The 14,196-nt window shown below is 40.7% G+C and overlaps 1 protein-coding gene across 3 annotated transcripts in view; it reads left to right on the forward strand.

Moving 5' to 3' along the window:
- Positions 1-14,196, forward strand: part of FRYL (FRY like transcription coactivator) — a 978,233-nt gene that overhangs the window by 61,797 nt on the left and 902,240 nt on the right. For all 3 annotated transcript variants that reach the window (XM_029588005.1, XM_029588013.1, XM_029587996.1), the window contains one exon: positions 10,873-10,955. The gene's annotated coding sequence lies outside the window, so the exon portion shown is untranslated. The remainder of the gene's footprint in view (positions 1-10,872; positions 10,956-14,196) is intronic.

A 14,196-nucleotide genomic window follows, 5' to 3' on the forward strand; every position in this document is an offset into this window, starting at 1 on the left:
TTTCCCAGCTTAAGAACTGGTCTAGTTAGGAATATAAGGTAAGGATAAATTTAATCTTACCTGATAATTTATTTTCCTTGAGTCCTGCTAGACCAGTCCAAGATCCACCTCGGAATACAGCGCTGTCAGAATTTAGCGCAACGCAGAAGCTATGCGCTGTCTCCTCTAACTTTCCATTCTTTCCTGATCCCTCCAGGGGACACAAGTTTCCAGTCTCCATCCATTTTTCAAAAAAAGAAATAAGAAATATATAGATGTAGTTCAGATATATCTATCAGCTGAACATGGAAATACTCAGAAAGTGAAATAAGGGATCTCTCTCCAGTGCATTTATTTTTATTTTATTTATTTGTATTTTTCTATACCGGCATTCACGGAGTTCGTATCATGTCGGTTTACATAAAACAAGGGGTGAGAAATACATTATAACGTAAATAACTAATAACATAAGAGTATACATTAAAAAGTAAAACAAGTGCATAGAAGAAAAAGTTACAATAAAACGGGGGTCATTCTAACTGGGATTAGAGTTAGAGGAAAGATAAAAAGTTTAACAAGAAGTAAAACATTGTAATGATTGGTAGATAGTGACTGTTTCAGTTTAATAGGAAATGTTCAGTAATGCTGCATTTGATGGTAGTGAATCTTTAAGGGTCCGGAAATGCATTCTTTTTGGCTTTTGTTTTGTGCATTAAATGTGTCAAATTTGTGTAGAGTAGTTCTCATCTCTGCTCAGACAGGTTACTGGCAATTGCCCAAGCCCACACCACGCTTATAGCTGGATGTAATGACACAAGGGAAAAAAGTATATCCTCTGTCTCTGGCAGCTGTGGAGGAGGAAATTCCCAGGAGTAAGGACTGGTCTAGCAGGACTCAAGAAAAAGAAATTATCAGGTAAGATCACATTTCACCTTACCTTATATTCAGGCCGATACAGTACAGTGCGCTCTGGTGGAGCACTTGGTTAACCCGCATTTGGACACACGTTTTCGACGCACTAGCTTTACCCCTTATTCAGTAAGGGGTAATAGCGCGTCAAACGCACATCCAACACACCCCCCCCCCCCCCCGAAACTAATAGTGCCCACAACATGCAAATTCATTTTGATGACCCTATTAGTTATTCCCGTGCGATTCAGTAAGTAAAATGTGCAGCCAAGCCGCACATTTTACTTTCAGAAATTAGCGCCTACCCAAAGGTAAGCGTTAATTTCTCTCAGCATGGCGTTAAGTCGGTGGTCCCAAAAGTTAAAAATAATCAAAAATAAAAAAAAATTTAATTTAAAAACGGCTTGCGGTTTGAAAACCGGACACTCAATTTTGCCGGCATCGGTTTCCAAACCCGTGGCTGTCAGCGGGTTTGAGAACTGATGGCGGCAAAATTGAGCGTCTGCTGTCAAACTCGCTGACATCCACCGCTCCTGTCCCTAGCGCCTCTTTTTACCGCGGGACCTAATTTGAATAATTTTTTTTTTCCTGAATTGCGCGCACAGGAGATTGCGAACTTTACTGTATCGGCCTGATTGTTCCTAGATATCTACATACAATATATTCTCATTTAAACAACTGAAAATTAGTGGATGTATTCAGTTTTGAAAATGTTCTTTCTGGAACAGTCATAATTGGATAACTTGTATCATTTGCAACAAGATTTTAATGGGATAAAAATAAAGTTTTGGGGTCTGTATGTTATGCATAGGGACATATGCACCTGAATTAGGTCCTGAGTTTATTATGAATATCACAACCAAGGAGCCAACATCACACAGAAATAGGACTGCTAATGCCATTGTGCAAACTACTTTAGAATGCTGATTGATTTTCTTTAGAGCGTTAAAACAACTTAGTAGTTTCAAGTTTTGTCTTAAAGAATTCTAGTTTTTGAGACCATTTAGTACTAAAAACATGCCTTCCAATATTTTTGAATCTTCAAGTAATATAAGTTGCTTGCTTTGTTTCTGAAAAATGTATTCTTTTGGTAGTTTTATGAGTAGAGAATTTTGAGCATCTGTGTAGGGGAGGGATAGGAAGAGGACATCTTGAGGTTGGGGGAGTGGAATGGTGGGAGGATGGGAGAATCTGATATGGGGAGATAGGAAGAAAAAGAGGATAGAGACTGAGGTTCTGGAGTAAAAGAGGGAGAGGAAAAAGGTGATGGGATCATAAGAACATGCCATACTGGGTCAGACCAAGGGTCCATCGAGCCCAGCATCCTGTTTCCAACAATGGCCAATCCAGGTCATAAGAACCTGGCAAGTACCCAAAAACTAAGTCTATTCCAGGATACTGTTGCTAGTTATAGCGGTGGTTATTATCTAAGTCAGCTTAATTTAATAGCAGGTAATGGACTTCTCCTCCAATATCCAATTCTTTTTTTAAACACAGCTATACTAACTGCACTAACCACATCTTCTGGCAACAAATTCCAGAGTTTAATTGTGTGTTTAGTAAAAAAGAACTTTCTCCGATTAGTTTTAAATGTGCCACATGCTAAATTCATGGAGTGCCCCTAGTCTTTCTATTATCCGAATGTGTAAATAACCAATTCACATCTACCCGTTCTAGACCTCTCATGATTTTAAACACCTCTATCATATCCCCCTTCAGATAAACATACACACAGTTAATGCGACTCCACCATTGCTCTGAGCTTCAATGGCAAGAGGAAATGTGGAAAAAAGAATTTGCATTCACAAAAAAGTAGGGGGTAGCTTGCTTGTTACGGCGGTAACAAGCAAGCTACTCCCTGCTTTTCAATACATATCCAGCATACCTCTCTGCTTCAATGGCAGGGGGAATGAAGAAAAGTGGATCTATATACAGACAACAGCCAACAAGGACTGAATTTCATAGTCTGGGTAAGCGGATAGGCATGGGTGTAGCTTGTTTATTGTGGCGGTTACTACTCCTGACTAATTAAGCTTGATATTCACTTAGATGCAGTTCCAACACTGCTCTCCGCGTTAATGGTGGGGGTGGAAGGGAAATAGAACCAAAAGGTTACTAAGAGCCAAGACTAACAGAAGTATGAGAAAAAAAAAAAAAGTGCAAAGCTTGCTGGGCAGACTGGATGGGCCGTTTGGTGGTCTTCTGCCGTCATTTATATGTTTCTATGTCTCTTCTCCTAGCTGAAAAGTCCTAACCTCTTTAGTCTTTCCTCATAGGGGAGCTGTTCCATTCCCTTTATCATTTTGGTCGCCCTTCTCTGTACCTTCTCCATCGCAATTATATCTTCATCTCTTCTCCCCATGCCCCATGGTGGCATGGGGAGAAGAGATGGGGTAGGTTCAGGAGAGAGGTGTCTATCCCTGATCCAACTTTGCTACCTCTCCCATCCCCCACCACCTCCTTTTCCCTTCCCACCCAGGTTCTCCTCTTCCCTATTGCAGGGGCCTATAGACTCATCATTCCACCCTTCCCCCCCTCCTAGTACTGGTTGAGCTGGCAGGAAGGAGGAGAGTGCATCACATCAGGATGATTTCATCTCTGCTGTTTGGGCCCCATTGTGGCTTTCAATTGAGCAGAACGCTGTTTTGCTGGATGTTGAAAATAGCAGTCTGGCCCCAGGTGGCAGAGGACAATGCAACCCAAAGTGCTGTTTTCATTTTCCTGCCATTTAACCAGCAGGGGAAGAAGTTAGAAACATGCTGCAGGACAGCTAGTCCTGCATGGCTCTCAGTCTCCTATTTCAATTCTGTGCAGACTGGCAAATTATACAGGAAAGGGTGAATCCTGCAACCCTTCCCACCGCTGTGGAATTGCAGGAAACTAAGGACCTTACATAAAGCTTACATTTAGATTTACATATATTTTCTCTAACTAAATTTAAGATATTTAAAATAAACCTACTTTTAAAATTAACACAGTGGTACGTTTATAATTGTACAATATATCGTAAATGTGTTTTGATCGAATAGTGACTTTTTGATAATGTAATTTCTTTTGAATACTACAAATACATTGTTTTCCTAATTACACAGTGAAGACACATACCATCTGTTCTATTCAATTCAAATTCTTCTTTATGTGCTAATATATCCCCACAGCTCTTTCTGGCTTTTACCTGGTAAGCAACATAAATCTATTCACTCTCATTCATTCATGACATGACACGAGAACGGGCTTTTTCAGTTGCAGGTCCTCATCTCTGGAACTCTATTCCAGAAAACATCAGATTAATACAAAATACAGGAGAATTTAAAAAAACACCGCCTAATATGTTCCTAACAAACAGGCTTAACTTACACACTTACACTTACACTTTTTTTTTAAGTGTGCTTACAACCCCAGTTAACGGACTAAACTGTTCTATACAACCAATCTGTTTCATATATCAATTATCAATAACAGTGAAAAAAAACAGTTATTGACAATCTGTTACACGCCAATTTGATTGAAAATGCTTAACAATAATCCATTGTTATACGTTAAAATCTCCCATGTTATGAAGATCTTAAAAGTTAGAAATTTTTGTTAGGGAACTAATTAATTTTTACCGCATTATATATGTATGAATGAATGTTTGTTTTAATTATGTAAACTGCCTAGACGGCCAGACCCTGACCATTTCACGGTATATAGAACTTTTAAAATAAAATAAATAAAATTCAATGTATGTATATCCAGTAGTTCATTAAATGTTTTTTTGTTTTTTTTTTAATCAGCAATTAAATACAGTGTCCTTGCAGTCTGCTAGAGTAGACTAGAGAGCTACCAAAAATGGCCAAGGGTTTTCCTCATGTGTTTGGTTGGGAAGGCCTTGTAAAATGTCATCCTTTTTTCTTTACTTTTATTTAAAACCATTTTCCTTAAGCTGTACTTCTATACCATCTCTTATCAGAGGCTTGTTATCTAATTCTACATCCAATAAAGACTTCTTGTATTTAATTTACAAGTTTATTCACTCGGCAGCTCGTTATCTCTTCTTATTTCTCCCTAACCTCTCCTGGTTCTCAGTTTATCAGGGAAGTTGCTTTTATCTGTGCTCTTCTTTCTAATACCAACTCTTGTTGCATCAAATCACTAAATAGTCTTCCTGAACTAAGCTGCCTTTAAATCCTGGATCTTCATGATCAGTTTTCTTGATTTTACCCATTTCCAGTAAAATACAAAGTTTTTGAGACTTATTTTTTGTCTTGTCTGTCTTGACTGGATTGTTAGCTCCATGGAGTCACTCAAGTCTACAATGCTGCATACATTTGCTATCTAGTAGTATTCATTGTCTTGGCTAAAATTTTTACTGTTCTGTGATAAATTTTAAGTAAATGCTTCAAATTGAAATGTCAGAAGACAAGTCCATTTGTTTATATCAACACATGATATAAACAAATATCTCCTCTCAAAATATTGATTTCTATTTTATCAAAATCCTGTGTTATACAATCTAGCTTGGAACTGTCATATTCATGGCCTGTCTCATATGCTTTATTTTGGCGCATAGTGATTTTTCTGCTTATCTCAAAGCCCTTAATATAATCATGTCTTCAATTCTTTATTTTTGTTTTATAATTTGCATTTCAAAATAAGATTAGTTCCAAAACTTATTTTTTTCAGAATAGACCCAGACACGGTCTGTGTTTTGGAATTCTGGACTTCCTGCATCAGGGAAACTGATTGGTTGTTAGTGGTGTTTCTGTAAAACTGATAAGACACCTAAGTTACTTAGGTGTCTTAGTGAGTGAGAGAGAGAGATATTTGTATCCCTATGGGAGGGCCACCTAGTAACTCGAGGTGGGGATTAGGACGTACGGAAAGAACAGTGGTCTCTAGTGAAGATTTGCTGGCCGTCGGAGTGTGGAAACTCACTCCAAGAAGAGATTTGGGCAATGTTCTCTCAACCTAGCTTGATGGACACTCTACCTGGGCATCAACAAGCTAGGTGGAGAGAATGTTGCCCAAATCTCTTCTTGGAGTGAGTTTCCTCACTCCGACGGCCAGCAAATCTTCACTAGAGACCACTGTTCTTTCCGTACATCCTAATCCCCACCTTGAGTTACTAGGTGGCCCTCCCATAGGGATACAAATATCACTCACTCACTCACTCATATTCATATATATTGCTCGGTGTCATAGAACATGTTGCTTGCAGCACCTAAGAGTGGAAATAGGCTGTTTGGACGCCTTCGTGCAAACGGTGAAAACATCGCGTGACGCCATGTTTCCCCGTTGCACAAAAAATGCCTTATTTGCATGGGACACGCCCCCTCATGCGTTACCACTGCGATATTGGAAAATGAGGCCCTAAGTTTGTACCTCGGGCAATGGAGGGTAAAGCAACAGCGGGACTCAAACCCTGGTCTCCAGGATTGTAGCCCACTGCTTTAATCACTAGGCTACTCCTGAAGGGAATATCAAACACATCCTCTTCCCCTCTTGTCCTTTCCTGAAAACTCATCCTTTGAGTTCTTGATCACAATGTTGCTGGGAGAGCAAGCTGTTGTCTGCTGCAAGGGGCTGCTCTTTTGGCTGTTCTAAAGAATTATGTAAGGTCTAAATTATGCATTCGGCTCAACATGATATAACCCAGAAACACAATGTAACAATATAGTGAAATTAGAACAGATCCTTTTGGAAGCAGAGAGATTAATTAAGATGGATTGCTTTTATCTTGGAAGGAATTATCCTTCATACCAATTTCTCTGTTTCATGAATTAATTTCATATTGAATTTTAGCTTTAGGATTTTATTTGATATACAGTTATTCCACAAAATGGTATACAATAAAATCAAATGTCATAATTCAATACATATAATTAAAAACACAATATTTAATAGGTATAAATAACCCCTGAATAAAACAATACAAATCAAATGGCACCCTATAATATACTCACAAAATTCTTTTTTTTTTTTTTTAATCTGAATAAAAACACAAAAATTATACTTGTATCCTCTAATATCCTTAAGCACAAAAATCAAAGAAAAACCAAAGTTAAATGAACTAAAAAAAAAATAAAAAAAATCCAACCCCTCAGATCAACTTCCTTCTAAGGCTCTTATTAATGCTTGTGAAACAACCATGTGTTCATACATTTTGCTAAATTTAAAATAATTCTTTTGTGGCCTTACTGTTAATGTCCCTGGAACAGATTTGGGAAGCCCTTCTCTATTGTCTCTCACATTTCCTTTAGGGCCATCTACTACTGCTTAACATTTCTATAGCACTACGTGACATATGTAGCATTATACAAATACAAAAAAGAAAGTCCCTGGGGATGGGCAAGATGAGCACCCTGCCTGGACCCTCTAGCCTATGGGGGAGTGCAAGTTTGCCTTAACACTGCAGTCAGTACACTGGCTGCAACATTGGCAGGGGCATGCTTTTTTTTTTTTTTACTGACCACCCAGTCTGCTGTTTTAATTCTGTGATGATCCTGCTCATCCCCTCCTCCACTGTTCCACCCCTCTCTTCTTATTTATTTATTTATTTATTTATTTTATTTATTTAGAAGACCTCCGTGACCCCCTGCCCAACGACCCTAAACTGAACCTCCTTACTGCTCAACCCTCTGTCAAGGACCTAGGAGTCCTTCTCGATCCCAATCTCAATATGAAACCCCACATCAATTCCATCCTCAAAACTGGTTTCTTCAAACTCAATGTTCTAAAGAAACTCAGACCCCTACTCTACACGCATGACCTCCGTACAGTGATTCAAGCCACCCTCACCTCCAAACTTGATTACTGTAATGCCCTCCTCTTAGGACTCCCCCAATCTGCAATAAAACCCCTCCAACTATTGCAAAACGCCACTGCAAGACTCATCACGAACACACGTAAACACGACCATATTACCCCTATCCTCAAGGACTTACATTGGCTCCCCATCCTTTCCCGTATTCACTACAAAACCCTGACCATAATACACAAGTCCATCCACTCCCACAATCCAAACTGGCTCGACCTCTCATTCACCGCCTCCTTGTCCACCCGAGCCACCAGATCTACCAACAAAGGCACCCTTCATGTTCCATCCCTGAAAACAGCTCATCTCTCCTCCACCCGCGACCGTGCCATCTCCATTGCCGGTCCGGCCCTCTGGAACTCCCTGCCTGTCCACATGCGCCTTGAACCCTGTGCAATCAAATTCAAAAAGAAACTAAAAACTTTTCTATTCAACCATGCCTACACAGAATAGCCTCTTAGTCCGTAGCCCGCCCCCCCCCCCCCCCTCCAGTTGACCGCCCTCCCCTTATTCCAAGGAGATACTCAATGTAAATTGTAAATTGTTAATTTATTATCCTCTTGTTATGACTTACTTGTTTTCTTTCCTTCCTACTGCTTCTTGGTTACCCCCTCGCCCAGTTACTCTCCCTGTTGAAATGTACTTTCCAAGCTTTCAGTTATTATGTGAACCGGTATGATGTCCCCACAATTACCGGTATATAAAAGTTTCTAAATAAATAAATAAATTTATATACCGATGAACGTTGGGAACATCTCATCGGTTTACATTAAAACAAAATTATAGCTAACCGAGCTTTACATAGAAATTGGAACCAAATGTAACAAGGAACAGAACAGATAATTAATAACAAGACAGCATTAGCAACTTATGAAGGGCATTGAATGAAAAGGGAGCAAAAAATATATTATAGGGAAAGATGGGAAGAGCTATTTACAGGAAACTGGGGGGTATAGTAATAAAAATATAATAATATTAAGGAATTCAATTACAAGTAGTAAAGTGCCAGGGTAGGATGTTAAGCGAAAGCTTGCTTGAAGAGGCAAGTTTTTAGGTTGTGTTTAAATTTTTTTGGGCAGGGTTCCTGCCGCAGGAAGGGAGGGAGTTTGTTCTAAAGGACGGGCCCAGCTAATGAAAGTGCCCGTGCTTTGGTGGAAGCAAGCTTGGATTGCTTAGGTGATGGTATAACAAGAGTAGCCCTGTGCTGTTGCCTAATTGGTCTGTTTGATTTGTGAAAGATGAGGTGGTCAGATAACCAGTGCATTTCTTGGTTGTGTAGGGCTTTATGGATCAGTGTGAGGGTTTTATAAGATATTCTTTCGGCAACAGGTAACCAATGTAAGTTTTTAAGAATAGGGGTGATATGGTCGCTTTTATATGTGCTAGTGAGGATACGTGCAGCAGCGTTTTGTAGAAGCTGTAGCGTCAGCAACGTACTTTTGGGTAAACCTAGTAGTATAGCGTTGCAATAATCTATTTTGGAAAGAATATCTTGCAGATATAGTAATATTACTTCTTATAGGGATCAATGCTGTTGATCTGCCTGCTTGTGCAGATCCGCTTTGAAACAGGAAGTGCACAAGTAGAGAGATGAGGGGGAACTCCTGGGACGGCAGAACTGCACATGCTCTGAGTCCTTGCATCCTGTGCTACTGGCTGACAGGCTCGGAGAGAAGACAGTATAGAGTAGCTGAGCTAGTTTGGGCCATCAGCTGCTCTAAGTTTTACATATCTGGCAGGAGTTCCCTGCTCCTAGGAAGGAGAGCAGGAGATGGATTCCTTCCAGATGGGAAGCCATAGGAAGTATGAATTATTGGGGGTGGGGGTGCTAAAGGACTTAAAACACCCAGAGAGCAGGTATCTATAATATGGTTCCCATCTTTTGCTGTAAACAGCTTTTCTTTTTTTCTTTTTTCTGCTCTGTACAACTAGTACGTTTTCCTCTGCATCCCCTGGAGAATGCAGAGAACAGTAGCCAAGTCTTTTAACTTTGAATATTACAAAACGTTGTCTCCCTTCCTTAAAAGGCAGAGATGCTTTTGGAAATGATTCTTTTTAGAGTGTGCAAATAAATTTCATTACATGTTACAAATATTAGTGTGGAAACATGGGCTGTGGTTGAGTTTTTTGTCCTGATGTCCATGGAATTTATGGCTAAATAAATGATACATGGCTCTCTGTTGGGTTGAAATTTGTGAAGTTGAAATATTAAAGTATTCAAAATTAAATTGATATTCGTTTAGTTAAGAGTAACATGACATAAGAATGTACATATTCTAAATAGAACTAAGAATTGTAGCAAGAACTGTTTTGTGATCCCTGTATGTCAAAAAACTTGTATATTTTCCACTTACTGGTTCTTATAATGTGATTAAGAGAACTATACACACAGAAAAAGAAGTCTTCTGATTGCTGAAATAAATGCACAAATCCACTTGTGTAGCTTGAATGAACTCTTAAAATCAGAATATAATGAAGTCATAGAGAATAAAAAATGAATTTAGGAAAAATGTATATTGTTCTGGGTGTGTTGTGCAAAGAGTGTAATGTTTGCTGTTCAGAGTGTATATGAATGTTCATTTTGTGTTATATTGGGGAAAGTGTTACTACTTTTTTTGATGTGCAAGACTCTAAATAAGAAGAGCTAGCACCTGTTCTGCCATTTCCTGAAATGCTGCTTTTGAATCTGACACATGCTGGTCAAAGGTTACATTCTTGGACTATCCCTAGCCTTTTTGCTGTACATTCCTCAGTTTATAATTAGGGCTCCTGATTTTAGGTTGTAACTGATAAACATGGATAAAACTTCCCCAATGCAAAAAAAAATTTGTTAGATAATTTAGTACACTAACCTCCCCTTTCCTGCCTTTATGTTCTATTCTGTTTTTGTGCTTTTTCCATGCTGATAACTTCTCAGTTGCACAAATGTATATAATTAAACAGAAAAGGTACCCAGTAATAGTTTGTGCCATGAAAACACTGATTAACATTTTTTTTCTGTTCGCAAAGAACCTCATAATTTGCTGTAAAATCTACAATTTTCTAAATATCTAAGAAAAGAAGCCCTAACTATAATGCACGTAAAACCAGATTAACTTAAAAAAAAATAATAAAATTGATTTTCAGGGATATTTTTATTTTTACAAATTTATAAAACCCTTTAACAGAATCCTTTTTTGTTGATGCAGGAATATGAACTGGGGATTCATCTGAAAGCCGCTCAATGGCAGAAGTTTGCCTTTTGAGTTCAGAGTTCATGTGAAGTACAGAAGTAAGTTCATAAACTTTTTTTTTTTTTTTTCCACCTGCACACACAACTTAGTCAGAATTGAATTTGTGGCCTATATAACAAATGGATATTTTTATTTTCTTAGCGTCCAGTCAGATGAATCCAGAAGAAGTGGGTTATGGAGCAAACTGATGTCACGGTATACACCCCTGCAGTGTCATCAGCCTGCCAGAATTCTCTGTTTCCAGCATATGGTAGATGTGCATCTCCTTACTGGGGATTGCTTCATTTTAAAAATGAGAATTAAGGATATTACATTGCCCCGCTCTCCTGCAGTCATACCAAAAGGCCCCTCCCCCATTTGAGAATTCCTGAGGAGATTTCTGTGGGTCCCTCAGATGAGTGCCTTGGTCCAGTATCTGGCTTTTCAGCTGGCATGGACTTAGCTGCTTAAGCGGCTAAAAGGCCAGTGGATGCAGGAATCAGAGTGTAGCGTTGACAGCATATGCCCTCTTCCCCCCCCCCCCCCCCCCCCCCCCGCAGCTGGAGACCATCTCTGTACTCAGCCAGGTAAGGCTGAGCTCAGATAAGTTTTAAAAAAATATATATATTTACCGAGATGTAAAAGGAGGCTTTTGTAGTGTAGGGATTCCTTCTTTTTCCTGGTCCCCGTGCTCGACACGGAGAGGTTGAGGGATGTGGGCAGCCTGGTGGGTTGAGCAGCCTCTGTTGGCTAGGCCCTGTTCTGAGGCTTTTTCGCTGTGCGCCATGTGGTAGGCCACAACAACATTTCACATGCTTTTCTTAGGCTGCTTTCTTACAGGATTGTTGGTTCAAAGTGTGCGTCTAGCTGTGTGTCCAGTTTTTGGATGCTTAGTCGGGTTGTATTCCGTGCATCTAAGTTAAGCACCGCCTTAAGTGGCTACACACTTACCTGTGTACCCAAGTTACATTGTGCACTTAAATAGTTTTTTGCAGTGCTTAGTTTTGGGATGCTTAGGCATTGGGATATCTAGGTGTTTGGATGCCTTGTGTTTTTGGGTGTATAAAAAACAGCTAGATGCATGCCTCCAGCTGCCGCTTAAGAACACTGTCAGCCAAAATGGTGCTTATGCCTAAGAAACCTAAGCGCCTTTCTCCTTGCACTGCCTGTCATATTCGGACATCTCAGCCAAGAGTGCCTGCTAACTTATGCCAGCGCTGTTTAGAGACTCAGGGAGAATTGCCTTCTGATTTCACTAAGCCTGGTTCTTCCTGGCTGGATATAGGCCAGGGTACAGACAGCTTAGGTGGGGCATCTGATTTTGGAACTCCCCTAACTGGTTCCTCAGCAGGGAATGGTAGCTAAGTCTGTACACTTCAAGTAGCTCCTGGATTAGATGCTTCTACCTTCTTGTGGGTAGAGGGTTTTTTTTTTTCCTCCGGGGATTGCAGTCCTTTCTACAGGCACGATCTTCAGCCCTCTCTAATACGCTCAGAGCAGAGTCACAGGTAGGAACCTTGCCGAGACCTACTGTTAAGCACCAGAATACTGACAGCGGGACTTCTTGATGGTGGTCCGGATGGCATTTGATGATGCCGATTCAGACTCCCTTGAGGATGGTGAAATTCCTCCAGGATTAGAACCGTATAGAACTATGCTATGGTTCTTTCATAAAGATGAGCTGCCAGATCTGATTTCCCAGACCTTGAAAATGCTTGGAGTTCCTGGAGCAGATGCTGTGACCGGGCCAAAGAAAAATCCCATTTTGGTTTCTTTGTGTAAGGCCTCTTGTTTTTTTTCCCGTGATGGAAGCCATGAGAGAATTCATTGATCTTGAGTGTGGTGCCTCAGAGGCTAACTTCCAGGGGGGTCTGGTTTTGGAAGGCCTGTACCCTTTGGATCCAGTGGCAAGAGAATGATTACATTTTGCAAAGGTAGATGCAATTGTGTGTACAGTCTCCAAGTGGGTTACTATTCCTGTGGAAGGAGGAGCAGCCTTGAAGGATGCTTATGATGGGATTGAGACTATCCTTAAGCAATCATTTGATGCAGTGGCAATGAGCTTTGTAGATTGCTTCTTGTTGTTCCCTGGAGGCTTGATCTTATTTTCTTCTCTCCCAGGAGGTCGATGACTCTGGAATAAACTCCAGGGCAGTTATGGAGCCAGCTGCTGGTTTGTTTTTTTTTTTTTGGTAGATGCAGGCTGTGATTTGGTCTGCTGTTCAGCCTTCCATTTAGTGACTGGGCGTCAATTATGGCTGAGAAGTTGGTCAGCTGATGTGACCTCCAAGGCTAATCTTGCCAAATTGCCCTTTAAAGGCTCGCATTTATTTGGGAACGAGCTGGAAAAATTGGCCAGTAAGTGGGGCGAATCCCCAGTTCCTCGTTTGCCAGAGGCTAAGAAGCAGACGCCACGCTCTTTTAATATGAGATGTCGTACTAGAGGATCCAGACGTTTTTGTCCCTACAGAGAAATGACCCTTCAGAGAACTCATCCTTTTGGTAAGTCTCAGACCTTTAGTCCCCAACAGCCAAGAAGGGACATGGGTTCGGGTAGTGGAACCTCCCAATCCTCCCAATGAAGGTTTGCTGACCCAGCCCTGAGAACAGGAGATAGGGGGACGTCTGTCTCTCTTTTATCACAGGTGGGTTGAGACCACATCGGATCAATGTGTCCTGGAGGAGATAGGAGAAGAATATGCATTGGAGTTTTGAAATGTTCCTTGGGACGTGTTCATGGTGTCTCCTTGTCACTTGCCACAGAAGGAGTAGGCAGTGGAAATTACATTGGCAAGTTTCCTCAGTCTGAGAGCTGTGGTTCCATTTCCCAATTCTCAAGAAAATACGGGTGGTTGTTCCATTTATTTCATTGTGCCCAAGAAGGTGGTGGGCTTCTTTCGTCCCATCCTGGATCTGAAAGGTTTCAACAGTCATCTGCGGGTGACACATTTTTGCATGGAAACATTGCCCTTGGCAATGATGGCCATGCAGTTGGAGTTTCTGACTTCCTTGGATCTGTCCGAGGCATACCTTCATATTCCCATCTGACTAGAGCATCAACGCTTTCTACGGCTCACAGTTCTGGGACATCATTATCAGTTTTTGGCCCTGCCCTTTGGTCTGGCTGCCGTCCCAAGGACCTTTTCCACATTAATGGTGGTAATGGCGGCAGAAGTGAGAGAAGATGGGATACTCGTACACCCGTATTGGATGACTGACTGATTCGAGCCAAGTCGCTGGAAGAGTGCTGCAGAGTGACCTGGAAGGTGATCGCCCTGTTGCAGGAGCTTGGCTGGGTGG

This window comes from Rhinatrema bivittatum, chromosome 1, assembly GCF_901001135.1.
Source record: "Rhinatrema bivittatum chromosome 1, aRhiBiv1.1, whole genome shotgun sequence".
In the NCBI taxonomy this organism is placed as follows: Eukaryota; Metazoa; Chordata; class Amphibia; order Gymnophiona; family Rhinatrematidae; genus Rhinatrema; species Rhinatrema bivittatum.